This window comes from Mauremys reevesii, unplaced genomic scaffold, assembly GCF_016161935.1.
Source record: "Mauremys reevesii isolate NIE-2019 unplaced genomic scaffold, ASM1616193v1 Contig109, whole genome shotgun sequence".
Classification (NCBI taxonomy): domain Eukaryota; kingdom Metazoa; phylum Chordata; order Testudines; family Geoemydidae; genus Mauremys; species Mauremys reevesii.
In genome coordinates this window covers 2,332-14,538 of record NW_024100726.1, presented here as the reverse complement: position 1 = coordinate 14,538, position 12,207 = coordinate 2,332, and the positions used below count along the sequence as shown (strand labels likewise).

Genomic DNA, 12,207 nt, shown 5'->3' with positions numbered 1-12,207 from the left:
TAGCAGACAATCATTTTGCTCCCTTTTCCCTGGATTGCCTGAGCAGACACCATAGCACGGCAATCATGGAACCCGTTCAGCCTTTTGTCACCGTCACTTTATGTCTACTGGATGGTGCTGACAGACGCGGTACTGTAACACTACACAGCAGCATTCCCTTGCTTTTTGCAAGTTAACAAAGATGGTTACCAGCCATACTGTACCATCTGCTGCTTTGCAAGTTTACAATGATAGTTACCAGTTATACTGTACTGTCTGCTGCTGTCCTGGATGCTCCTGGCCGGCCTAGGTGAGGTTGGCCAGGGGTATATGGACAAAAATGGGAATGACTCCCCAGGTCATTCTCTTCTTTAAGTTTTGTCTGAAGGGAGAGTCAGTCCTGCCTAGACTATCAGGCAAGCCTCCTAAAGAACCAGAGAGACAAACGGTCATTCCAGCTCAGAGCCCCAGACATCCTGCAGAAATGATGGGCTGCATGCCATTCTAGGGGGTGCCCCTGCAACAACCCCATCCATTGCTTCCCTCCTCCCCACCCCTCCTGGGCTACCGTGGCAGTTATCCCCCCATTTGTGTGATGAAGTAATAAAGAATGCAGGAATTTGAAACAACACTGACTTTATTGCCTCTGCAAGTAGAGTTCAAAGTGGGGAGGGGAGAGAAGCCTCCAGCTGCTATGATATTCCAGGCAGGACTGAATCTCCATTAGACAAAGCTTAAAGAAGAGAATTACCTGAGAATCATTCCCATTTTTGCCCAGGCACCCCCAACTGACCTCACCAAGACCTGCCAGGAGCACTCATGGGACAACGATGAGGGATATCAGTCCTACCATACCATCTAGAGAAGGGAAGGGGACACTGCTGTGTAGCGCTGCAGCACCACATCTGCCAGCACCATCCAGTAGACATACAGCGACATTGGAAAAAAAGGCAAGAAATGATTTTTTTCCCTTTGCTTTCATGGGGAGGGAGGGGGACAACATATACCCTGAACCACCTGCGACAATATTTTTGACCCTTTAGGCTTTGGGAACTCAGCCAATAATTCAAATGGTTTTCGGAGAGTGCAGGCACTGTGGGATAGCTACAGACGTCAGTTGCCCCTCCCTCCATGAGCGTCCATTTCATTCTTTGGCTTTCTGGTACGCTTGTCTCAGCTCTCAGCTCTTAAGTTTCAGCACTGTGTCGAGTCCCTGTTGTGGCCTCTGTCTATCATGGCCTTGGAGATTTTTTCAAATGCTTTGGCATTTTGTCTTTTGGAACGGAGTTCTGATAGAACAGATTCATCTCCCCATACAGAGATCAGCTTCAGTATCTCCTGTACGGTCCATGCTGGAGCTCTTTTTGGATTCTGGGACTGCATGGTCACCTGTGCTGATCGGCACTCCATGCTGGGCAAACAGGAAATGAAATTCAAAAGTTCACGAGGCTTTTCCTGTCAACCTGGCCAGTGCATCCGAGTTCAGATTGCTGTCCAGAGCGGTCACAATGGTGCACTGTGGGATAGCCCCCGGAGGCCAATACCATTGAATTGCGGCCACACTAACCCTAATCCGAAATAGCAATACCGATTTCAGCGCTACTCCCCTCGTCGGGGAGGAGTACAGATACCGGTATTAAGAGCCCTTTAGATCGATCTAAAGGGCTTCGCTGTGTGGACGGGTGCAGGGTTAATGCGATTTAACGCTGCTAAATTTGATATAAAATCGTAGTATTGACCGGGCCAGAGAGAGCAGCAGGTTTCCCCTATTGTTTCCCGCTCTTGTTTTCTTGATTAGTTTCTCCTCTACACCAACTTGTTTGGTTTCTTTCTCAGCCTGGCTAGCTCAGTTGGTAGCGCATCAAACTTTTAATCTGAGGGTCCAGAGTTCAAGTCTCTGGTCAGGTGATAAACTACTGCCCAAGATCTTAAACTGTCTTTCTCATGTCCTCTTTGTTACTTTTTCTCTTCAGGATTTTCCCTTTCCTCAGAAGGGCCTTTTTGTGTGTGGGTTTGAGGGGGCAACTTCCTGACAGCCCCTCTGTCCTTGCAGCCTGGAGGAATAAAGGTCTCTAGGCATAGAGCATGTTCCTCCTGCACACACACACACACACACACACACACACACACACACACACACACACCTGAAAATCCCTAAGGAATTAGAATCACCTGCTGCCTTCCCCTTTCCTGTTGGATCCCCAAACAAGGATGCTCTTCAGCTTAAACCCATGTCCCCTCTTTTCCCAGTGCCCCTCAATCCCAGCCCTCAGTCCCTCCTATGCTCACTGCTCCTCACTCCCAACCGGAGCCTGCTCCTCTTCACCCTTCTCCTCTGTCCCAACCCACAGCCCCCTCCTATTCCCAGTGCCCCTCAATCCCCATCCACAGGCCCCCTCCTCCTCATGCTGCTCCTCAATCCCAACCCACGGTTCCCTCCTTCCCTCCAGCAGCAGGTGCTTCAGACCCCCTCAGGAAGATTTTCTTGCAAGGTTTCGTGTAGGAGTCTGCATGTGGATTTTACAATATGTTGGAAATCTGTTGGGTTGCTTGCCGAAATGATCACTTGTGGCTGGTGTTGGATTCCCAGTCTCCATGTTACAGGGGCAGGAGAAATAAAGGGTTTTTATCCTTGTTGTGTGAATCAAGGGCAGCACAACTGTGCTTGGCAGACCCCGATTGAGGGACTCACCCTCAATTCAATAGCACTTGCTAGGCAGGGGACAGGGGTTCCAAAGCCAAGTGGGCCAAGCTCTGGGTCTCAATACTAAAATTGAGGTGTCAGACCAACGTTAGGACAGGGTGGCTGTGGAGGGATGAGTGAGTCCCTAGACAACATAGTGAGTATGGAGCCTTCTTATTTCCCCCCTTTTCCACCCAGGATGGGGGGTGAACTGTACAGAGGCACCTCTGGGCTTGCACTGACTAAGGACAACAGCTGTGAGTGGGGTGCAGAGAGGGGATGGCTCATGTTAAAGGACGTTTGGTTGCTGGACTTACGACCTGTAGGGAAAAGGACACTGTCCAGCTTATCTGGGGGGTGAGTCTTTCCCTCGTGGTTTACATTTATGTGTTGGGGCTGCTGACATGACTTCTGCTAACCCTGGGCTTACATTGCAGTGTAGACATACCCTGAGAGGGCATCTAGACTGTGATAAAATCCCGCTGGCCCGGCTGGCCTGGATGAGCTGATTTGGGATCCTGGAGCTCATACTGGAGCCCAGGCTTGGAGACCCTCACCCCTCATGGGGTCTCGGAGGCTGGGCTCAAGCCCAATTCTCTACACTGTAATTTTATAACCCTGCAGCACAAGCCCCACAAGCCTGAATCAACTGACCCAGGGCTTGAGAATAGTGACGTGGGTGTGTTAATGGCAGTGTAGACATAATGCTAGGCTATGTCCACACTGCAATGAAACACCCATGGCTGCCCTGTGCCAGTGCAGGCTCCCAGGCTAGGGCTCTGGGGTGGTAAATTTGCACTGTAGACATCTCAGATCAAGCTCAATACTGGGCTCTGGGACCCCACGAGGTTGGGAGGGAGTTTAGCAAGCAAAAAAGGTAAAATGTCAGTGGAGTATTACCCCGGACTCAATGGCAGTTCTCCATTGGTCTGTCTGCTTTGGGGCAGGGACAATAACACGTCCTGCTGCATTCGTTATTTCAAAGGGCGGTTTAGGATTTTCTTTCTCACACACGGTGCACGAAGCAGGACTCAATCCTCGGTGTAAACTAAATGAGCCGCTCACAGATTCTGGCAGCCACAATGAGCATTTGCTGTGAGAGCCCAGACCTGCCCCTGTCCCAGAGGGAGGGGGATCATCTGTGAGAAGCTGGACCACTGACCTATCAGCTCTTAACTCCCAAACTTTCAGTAATTCTGTTATCAGTGCTTGTGAGTATAATCTAAACAGCCATACTGGGCTGGACCAAAGGCCCATCTAGCTCTGTGTTTTGTCCTCTGACAGTAGCCAATACCAGGTGCCCCACGAGTTATACAACAAGTCACCACTGGGAGTTGAACCCAGGATTTCCTGTTTACAAGACAGGCACTTTAGGCAGCTAAGCCATGGTGCCTACCTGTGGCTAAACTACCATGTCTGCCCACACCGGACTCCCTGCCATCCCCACTGGGGCCTGACAAACTTTGGTTGTGTTTGGATTCTGCGAAGCAGAGGAGCAGGTCAGGTTTTCCTTGCAAGCTGTGTGTGTGTGTGTCACGGAGTGTGGGGGAGTCCGGCCCTGCACCCCTCTTCCTGAACTCACAGTGACTCTCAGCCAGCCAGTAAAACAGAAGGTTTATTGAACAACCGGAACACAGGATACAGCCCAGCTTGTGTGCAGAGCCAGGACCCCTCGATCTGGCCTTTCTGGGGGTTCAGGGTGCTTGGATCCCAGCCTAGGATCCCCTGAAACCCACCTCCCAGCTCCCAAAACCGAGGAATGCCTCCACTCCCCCGTTCCCTTTTGTCTACCTCCAGCCAGAGGTGAGACCTCCCCTCCCCCAGGCCAGGCTCATGTTACAGCTGCATACCTGTCTCTGCCTACCCAGCACACAGACAGCCCCTGCTCCTTCACAGTGTGTGTGTGTGTGAATCTTGGCCAGGTCTGCACTACAAAGTTATTTCAGCATCATTATATAGCTCAGGTGTGTGAAAAACACACAACGCTCCCTCGGTCGGCAGCTTGTGGCTGGTGCACACACTGCAATGCCACGTCTGGTGACAAAACTTCCTCTTTGGTGACAAATAAAACCACCTTGACAAGAGGTCTAGAGCTTTTTGCAGCAAACTCAAAGTGACAAATTGTCAGTCTAAATGCTGCTGGTCATTATATCACCATAACTGGCCTCCACCAGTATCCCACCATGCCTGCCGTGAAATCACCTGCCCTGCATTCCTGCTACAGAGGTTGGGTCCCTCCTCTTTCATAGCTCCAGAAAGTTCTGACAGCTGAGCTGCTATTTACACTGGAATTAGGTTAATATAACTGCATTGTCAGCCTAAGTAATGTAATTACTCAACCTAATTTTGTAGTGTAGACCTGTCCAAAGAATCACACACACACCTTGGGACCAAAACTTCACCTATTCCTCTGCTTTACAGAATCCAAACATGAGCAAAGCTTGTCAGGGCCCAGTGGGATTGGCAGAGATTCAGGTGTGGGCAGACACAATGGCTTAAATAACCACAGGTGTCATAGTTTAGCTGATTAAAGCACCTGTCCTGTAAACAAAAGATTCTGGGTTCAACTCCCAGTGGTACCTTGAGGAGTGGCTTTTGGGGCACCTGGTATTGGCTACTGTCAGAAGACAAGATTCAGAGCTAGATGGACCTATGGTTTAAATTACACTCACAGGCACTGATAATAGAGTTACTGAAAGTTTGGGTGTTAAGAGCTGATAGGTCAGTGATCCACTCCCCTCAATGAGGTTTTACCATTTCCACTTGCTAAACTCCTTCCCAACCTCTATAAAATTACAGTGCAGACATATGGGCTTGAGCCCAATCTCTGAGGCCCCATGAGGGGCGAGGGTTTCTGAACCCAGGCTTCAGTGTGAACACAAATATCTGCACCACAGTTTTTAGCCCCTCAGCTTTAGCTCCAGGAGCCCAAGTCAGATGACCCAGGGCAGCCCTGCTGCCATCTTTATCCCAGGAGAGATGGACTCTAAGGGGACGTCTCCACTGCAATGGAAGCCCAGGTGTGGCACGCTGTGCTCAAAGCAGCACCCTGCAAGCCCCATATTCACCACTCTCATATAATGATGAGATGGTTTGTACAAAGTCTGCCTGGTGAGGTGTCATTTCAAAAGTCTTGATCTGTTGAACATTAATATCGTGTTGGATTGTGTGTGCTCGCATTGGTTGGGAAGTTATGAAGTTTTGCTCTGTGTGCGTTACTGAGATATGTTATGAGGTTGGGAAATGCCCCCCACCAGCCTTTCAGGTGCGACAAGGGAGGAGCCGGACTCGCTGCTGGCCCATTGAAGGGATCCACACTCCCAAGGACTAGCCCAGGAACCGTGTACAATGCAGGCTTCTCCGAGATAGCACAGCGAAAATTGACATTGCTTGACTCACATCGTAGCAAAGGAGCTTCCTAGCAAGTTGGAAGAAACTATGAAAGAGGGGAAGAGACATCATGACTTGGCCTCTCTCCCCCACAACTCAATACCTGTAAACACATCTGGAGGACAAACACTGAACTGAGATGAATCAGAAGAGAATAATAATAATAGATTCAAATCAACGTCCCCAAACAGACTAGTATGGGTGTTTCAGCAGAAAATTTTCAGTCTGGGGAATTTTGTTTTCTCAGTCAGACCTTGCCAAGGGAAGCAGGGAGAAAATGTTGGAGTTGCCTCCTTCAGAACAGCTTGGTCTAGACACTAGCTCTGGTTCACTGCTCTGGCCTTGCTCGGGTTGAGGATATTTTAATAATTTGGGGAGGTGCCAGGGTGGTTGAGGGAGATGAGGAGGATGTTCCCTTTTGAGATAAAAACTAAGAAATACAGAACTAGAGAATTTTTTTTTTTTTTTAGAAATCTGGGATTTAGACATTTTATTTAAAGTAAGGGCATTCTGAGTTTCTGTTTGCAAGAAGTACCATTGTTTGATCTGTCATTGTACCAAATGGGGAGATGGTTGTCTATAAAGGATGGGTGAAGACTAAATGCATCCGATGAGGATGGGATTCGAACCCACGCGTGTAGAGCACAATGGATTAGCAGTCCATCACCTTAACCACTCGGCCACCTCATCAGAACTGTAAAAAAAAAGGACAGGAGGAGAAATCTAAGGCCGGCAGAGACAGGGGCAATAAGGCATTTTTAAATACTAAGCGGAAGCAGGGGCTGAATGAGCTCCCTCCTCACATCTAGTGAGGAGCTGGGGGAAAGACTTCAGGAACAGACAATGTTTGCATAGACAAACCTACTCTGCCTAGATATGCAGCATGATGGGGCCACTTTCCCAAAAATGACCAGTTTTGGCTGGTGGCAGGTTACAAATCACTTTAGGATTGAGTGGAATGAAATGTTATTATCCTTCCTGCATGAGTGAAGGGCAGCAGAACATACCTTGTCGGTCCTGATGGAGGGGTAGGTGGGTGAGGAATAGCTTTTATTGGACTTCATAGAAGTGATTGAGAACGTCACCCTAAACCAGTGGTCCCCAAACATTTCACACTGTGCCCTCTTATCCAGTTGGGGGAGGGCAAAACCAGAGCTTGAGGGATTCAGCCCTGGGTGGTGGGGCTCAGACTTTTGGCTTCAGCCCCAGGCCCTAAGAAGTCTAATGCCAGCCCTGGTGACCCCATTAAAACAGGGTTATGACCCACTTTGGGGTCCTGACTCACAGTTTGAGAACCACTGCTCTGTGCTAAAGGGAGAGAGTTTTCCTGTGGGTGTAGTTAATCCACTTCCCCAAGAGATGGCAGGTATGTCAGTGGGAGAAGCTATATCAGTGGGTGTGCAAGCTGTGGTGTTTGCCACATTTAACAAGTTTAATCAAATCCCATTTTTAAAACCATCTGTAGCCTGGGAATGGCAAAGGACCTCGATGAAGGAGGGTCTGTCCTTTAAAGTCCTGGAGATCATGAGTCCATGCTTTTGCCAGCATGGGAGTATAGCTGAGTGGTAAAGTGCTTGATTGCAGATCAAGTGGTCCTTGATTCAACCCCCAGTGTTTTCTTATAACCTTCTTTCTTTTTTTAAAAAAAGGAAAACATTTTCATTTTCATTCTCCATTCTGTTCAGGAGCTCCACTGTACAGGGTTGCTTGATATGGATGTAAACACTCAACATTTCACTGTCCAAATGCATAAATACCTAGCAAAGCTGTCTATCAGCTGAAATCAGTTTCAGTCCTCAAAGTGTCAATTTATGTTTTCATCAATTAAACAAAGGTATCATATGAATGTACATTTGCAGATCCTCTTCTCCAGGAGCTGTGCTGTGCAGAAGAACAAGAGTCACATCCAGCTGCAGTTCAGGAGTCTGATAACCAAAGAGCTGTTGCCAGCTCAAAGAGCCTGAGGCGGAGCAACAGCAGGGTTCGTTGCCCGGTGTGCGTAGCACTAATTGACACACCAGGGTGGAGAAGCAAAACCAGGTTTGTTTGAGCCCAAATAAGGTGCCAGGAGAAAAAGCATTCTCAAATCCTGCACACCGTGCGCAGGCGGGTCCCAGCATTTATACCCCACTTGTTTGTGTAAGCCTTTGTTTGGTTTTCCCTCACCCTCCCTTCCCAACAGCAGTTACTTTAAACATTACATTTCAGCGTGTTAGAAAAGTTCCCATTCGCATGCTTATCTATGGCCTTCACAGCACAAACGCATACAGATTTTCCTCCCCCCTCTGCCCCTCCTCCCCGCCGCTTCTGCTGTTTTAAACTCCTGCATTTGCAAGCTGAGACAGCTGACAGTTACACATTTTGCTTGCTGTCTGTTAGCATCTTAGGCTGGTTAAAGTTCACAGCATGGAAGACCTCTGGTTCACTCAGGCCTGTAGTCACAACTTTGGTTTACTTAGGCCTAGTGACACCAACAGAGCCAATAAATGTTCTGAGGGCTGGAGAAAAATGCCTTCTAGCGAGCTATTGAACAAGCTCAGCCTGTTTAGCTTATCAAAAGAAGATTGAAAGGTGACTTCATTGAAGTGTTGAGGGGCCTTAATGGAGAGAAAAGATTGGATATGAAAGGGCTCTTGAATCTAGCAGAGAAAGGCATAACAAGACCCAGTGGCTGGACGGTGAAAAAAGACAAATTCATATTACAAATAAGATGCAAATATTCAACAGCGAGGATGATTCACCACAGGAACAAGTTACCAAGGAAAGAGGTCGATTTGCCATCTCCTGATGTCATTTCATGAAGACTAGATGCCTTTCTGGAATGTGTTTGCCCCAAAGTAGCTCTTGTGTCATACAGGAGGCCTGTGATATGCAGGGGGTCAGATTAGATGCTCTAATGGTCTCTTCTGGCCATCAAGTCGACTAATTTCTGAAAAACTGAGTGTAGCATTGGGAGCAGCGTCTGATGTTTTCCTGTCTAGCCGGCTTGCTGCCTAGAACGAACGCTCCTTGAATGGGGTGATCCATACGGAGTAGCTCAAACCTCCAAAGTGCCTGGCCAGGGGCAGGACATTAGCACAGCAAGGGAGGGGTGTGTCAGTGACATCACAAAGGCTTTTTGCAGGACCTCAGACTATTGGTCAAAGGTGGTGGGGAGGTGGTGACCTCACAGAGAGATGCTGACATCAGCCAGGCAGGACAGGGGTGAGGGGCCAGGAAACCTCAGAGACCCCTGTGGCTTTGCTTCAGCAAGTCTCCTTCTCCAGGTCTCTCTTTGAGGACTGAGAGAGTATTCGGGTTCACGGACCTGAGCGCAAGGAGGAACCTCTTTCGACTTTTCTCCTTCCCTTTTAGTGATTTTACTAGAAAACAGACGTCCGAGTTTAGAAGGTAAGAGCCTCCTCGAGGTTTGAAACCTGTTCAGTCTGATCCATCTGGTGACAGTTGAATTCTAGGCATGGAAAACACGAACTTAAGGAGGCAGAATTTTATTTCGCACCTGGGATTTTGTCCCATAGAATCACTGTGGTCATTAGGGTTTATCCTTTTTGTTTCACCTTTTCCTCCATCCATCCCTTCCTCCTTTCTCTTTGTCTCTTGCTTCTTTTGTCCTTTCACCTGTTCCCTCCCAACACCAGGAGCGGTGTGTGTGTGTGTTGCAGGAGTGCTCTTCAGCTCCCACTGTGGGAGGTCCACCCAAAAATGTGGGGCTGAAATAGTGCTCGGGCAGTGAACCCCACCAGTGACCTGGGCCATCCTTTGGGCTCTCTGGTGAGAACCCTCAGCCTCCCGTCCTCAGTCTCTACCCTGATTGGCTGAGCAGGGGGTTATTGACAGGAGGAGACTCAGGTCCTTGTTCTCTTTAAGACCAAGGAAATAAGTCAGAACCAGTCATACGTTTGACAAATTTTGCTGCTTCTCTTCATTAATGGTCTCTGAGCAGTTTATGATTCTCTCTAACATTGCAGTTCTCCTCAAATGCTTGCTGAATAATTACTGTGCACTGTTGTTGGTCTGGAGCTCATCTGAGAGCACTTTATTCAGGTCATTCAATGTGTGAAATTCAAGGTCTGATGGTTAGTTTGAAAATCAGGGCTCTTGGGTCCTATTCCCAACTCTGCCACTGGCTGGCTGTGTGACCTAAGACAAGTTAATTCTCCTTTCTCAGCCTTAGCTTCTCCCTTTTTCAAGTAGGGATAATGATGATCCGCTCCTACCTACCTCACGGTGGGTGGAGGACGGGGATCCATTGGAGAGTGTCACTAGGAGTATCAGAGGGGCCGTGTTAGTCTGGATCTGTAAAAGCAGCAAAGAGTCCTGTGGCACCTTATAGACTAACAGACGTATTGGAGCATGAGCGACTGCACATGGCTAAGCAAAGAGAATAAACCCCAAATCCCGCCCTGTGCTTTGGGAGCCAGGTTTGCGGTGGGAATCCTGTAGTTCAGATGACTTCACACCTGGGCACTGTGATTCTTTACCAGTTTCTCTGGCATTGGGGCAGTTTTGTGCTCACGGCTGTGATGGCCGAGTGGTTAAGGCGTTGGAGTTGAAATCCAATAGGGTTCCCCTGCGCAGGTTCAAATCCTGCTCACAGCGAGGCCTGTGTTTTAGCCAGTCCCTCACCCGGGCAACACCTCTGTACAACCCCCTGAGACACTCTCAATTCTCTCCCAACCCCAAGTAAATCCTGTTCTGCTCCTTTCATAGAGATCCCTGGGACACCCCCTCACACTGTGTCCCTGAGGGGTCAGGCAAACTCTCAGCACCTGAAGCCTTGCTGCCAAGCTCTTTCTCTTCCCCTTCAGCGCCTCCCACTTGCCAGTGACCAGCTGTTCAGTGGGTGCAGGAGGCGCTGGGCGGAGGGGAGGAGCAGGGAGAGGAAGAGGTGGGGAGGGAGAGGAATGGGGCAGGAAGGTGCAGGACTGGAAGAGATGGGATAGGGGTGGGGGCTTGGGGAAGGGTGGAGGGGGAAGGGCCTGGGGAGAAAAGGGGGCTTTGTCACAGACCCTCTAGGTCCGGCCCTGAAGGGAAGCACTGACTATCACAGTGACAATAGAAGTGACCAGCCTTGCGGGGGAGGCTGAGGGAGATCCGCACTCACCAGGTCTCTTCTCTCCCCCACGGTGAGCCAGACACTGCTCTCCCCTGGCTCTCACTCTAGCAGCTGGACGCCAAGGAGCCATTTCCCACAGGAAGTGCATTGAGTGCCCCTGTGGTGCTGGGGCTGGCGCTGCTGCCTGTGGGCTGGTAGGGGGCTGATGTCTGCACAGACTCTCAGCTGCCAGGCCGGAGGGGGCACTTGGGACCTACCAGACCGGCTCAGTGAAGACGGGGGGTTGACAGAGCAATACAGACGCTCTCCAGAGCACGGAGCAGCAGCCGCCCATGCAGCCAGGCAATGAGCATTTCCCACAGCCTGGAGCCGAGGGGGAGGCGGCAGCTGCTGTTCCAGCTCTCGGGGACAGGCCCTGTCAGCCAACAGCCACTTCTTACTCCCCACAGCTAAGGGTGTCGGGTTCCTCCGGTGGGTGTGGAGCAGCCGTTCGTTTTCCTGTCCTTTTTGTGTGCAACTGCTGACAAAAACATCCCAGACAGAGAAGCAACAGGCCAAAATACTTCCATACAGCTGCTGAAGTAGCTCAGTTGGGAGAGCGTTAGACTGAAGATCTAAAGGCCCTGGTTCAATCCCAGGCTTTGGCAGGCCCTTTCTTTGGTCTTTGTGCAGTGGTGCCTTGTTTTCTGGGAGCACAGCAGTGCCTGCACCCAAGGTGAGTCCCTGAGCTTGGGCTCTGCAGTAGGAAAACATAGAATGGACTTCTGCCCTAGTTGGCCCACCTGACCTTTAACAAGAAGAGATGGGAGCTGTCTTTCCCAACATGGCAGGAAGAGAGTGAGGCAGGAATGGTGCCAGAGGGCTGCTGGGCAGTGACAGGCAGGGATTGGGGATGGAAGCGCCTCTGTGCAGCTGAGCAAGGGCAGTACCAGGGAAGAGGCCATCTGTAAAAGTGACCCAGCAACACCTCTCCTCCTCTGGGCACCTAGAGCAGAGGCGGCTGGTGCTGACAGCTCCAAGTGAAGGCTTAAAAGCTACAGAGCAACTGAGGGCAGGGCCAGAGGAGGGCAGGACCATGCCTATGCATGGCCACCAGACG

General features: G+C 49.9%; 3 non-coding genes across 3 annotated transcripts; 2 read left to right on the top strand and 1 right to left on the bottom strand.

Moving 5' to 3' along the window:
* Window positions 1-6,660: 6,660 nt before the first annotated feature.
* On the bottom strand, window positions 6,661-6,742 carry TRNAS-GCU. Its single transcript has one exon. It is a non-coding gene; the product is annotated as a tRNA-Ser (tRNA).
* Window positions 6,743-10,569: 3,827 nt separating this feature from the next.
* TRNAS-UGA lies at window positions 10,570-10,651 on the top strand. The gene has a single exon. It is a non-coding gene; the product is annotated as a tRNA-Ser (tRNA).
* Window positions 10,652-11,683: 1,032 nt separating this feature from the next.
* TRNAF-GAA lies at window positions 11,684-11,755 on the top strand. The gene has a single exon. It is a non-coding gene; the product is annotated as a tRNA-Phe (tRNA).
* The last annotated feature ends 452 nt before the right edge of the window (window positions 11,756-12,207 follow it).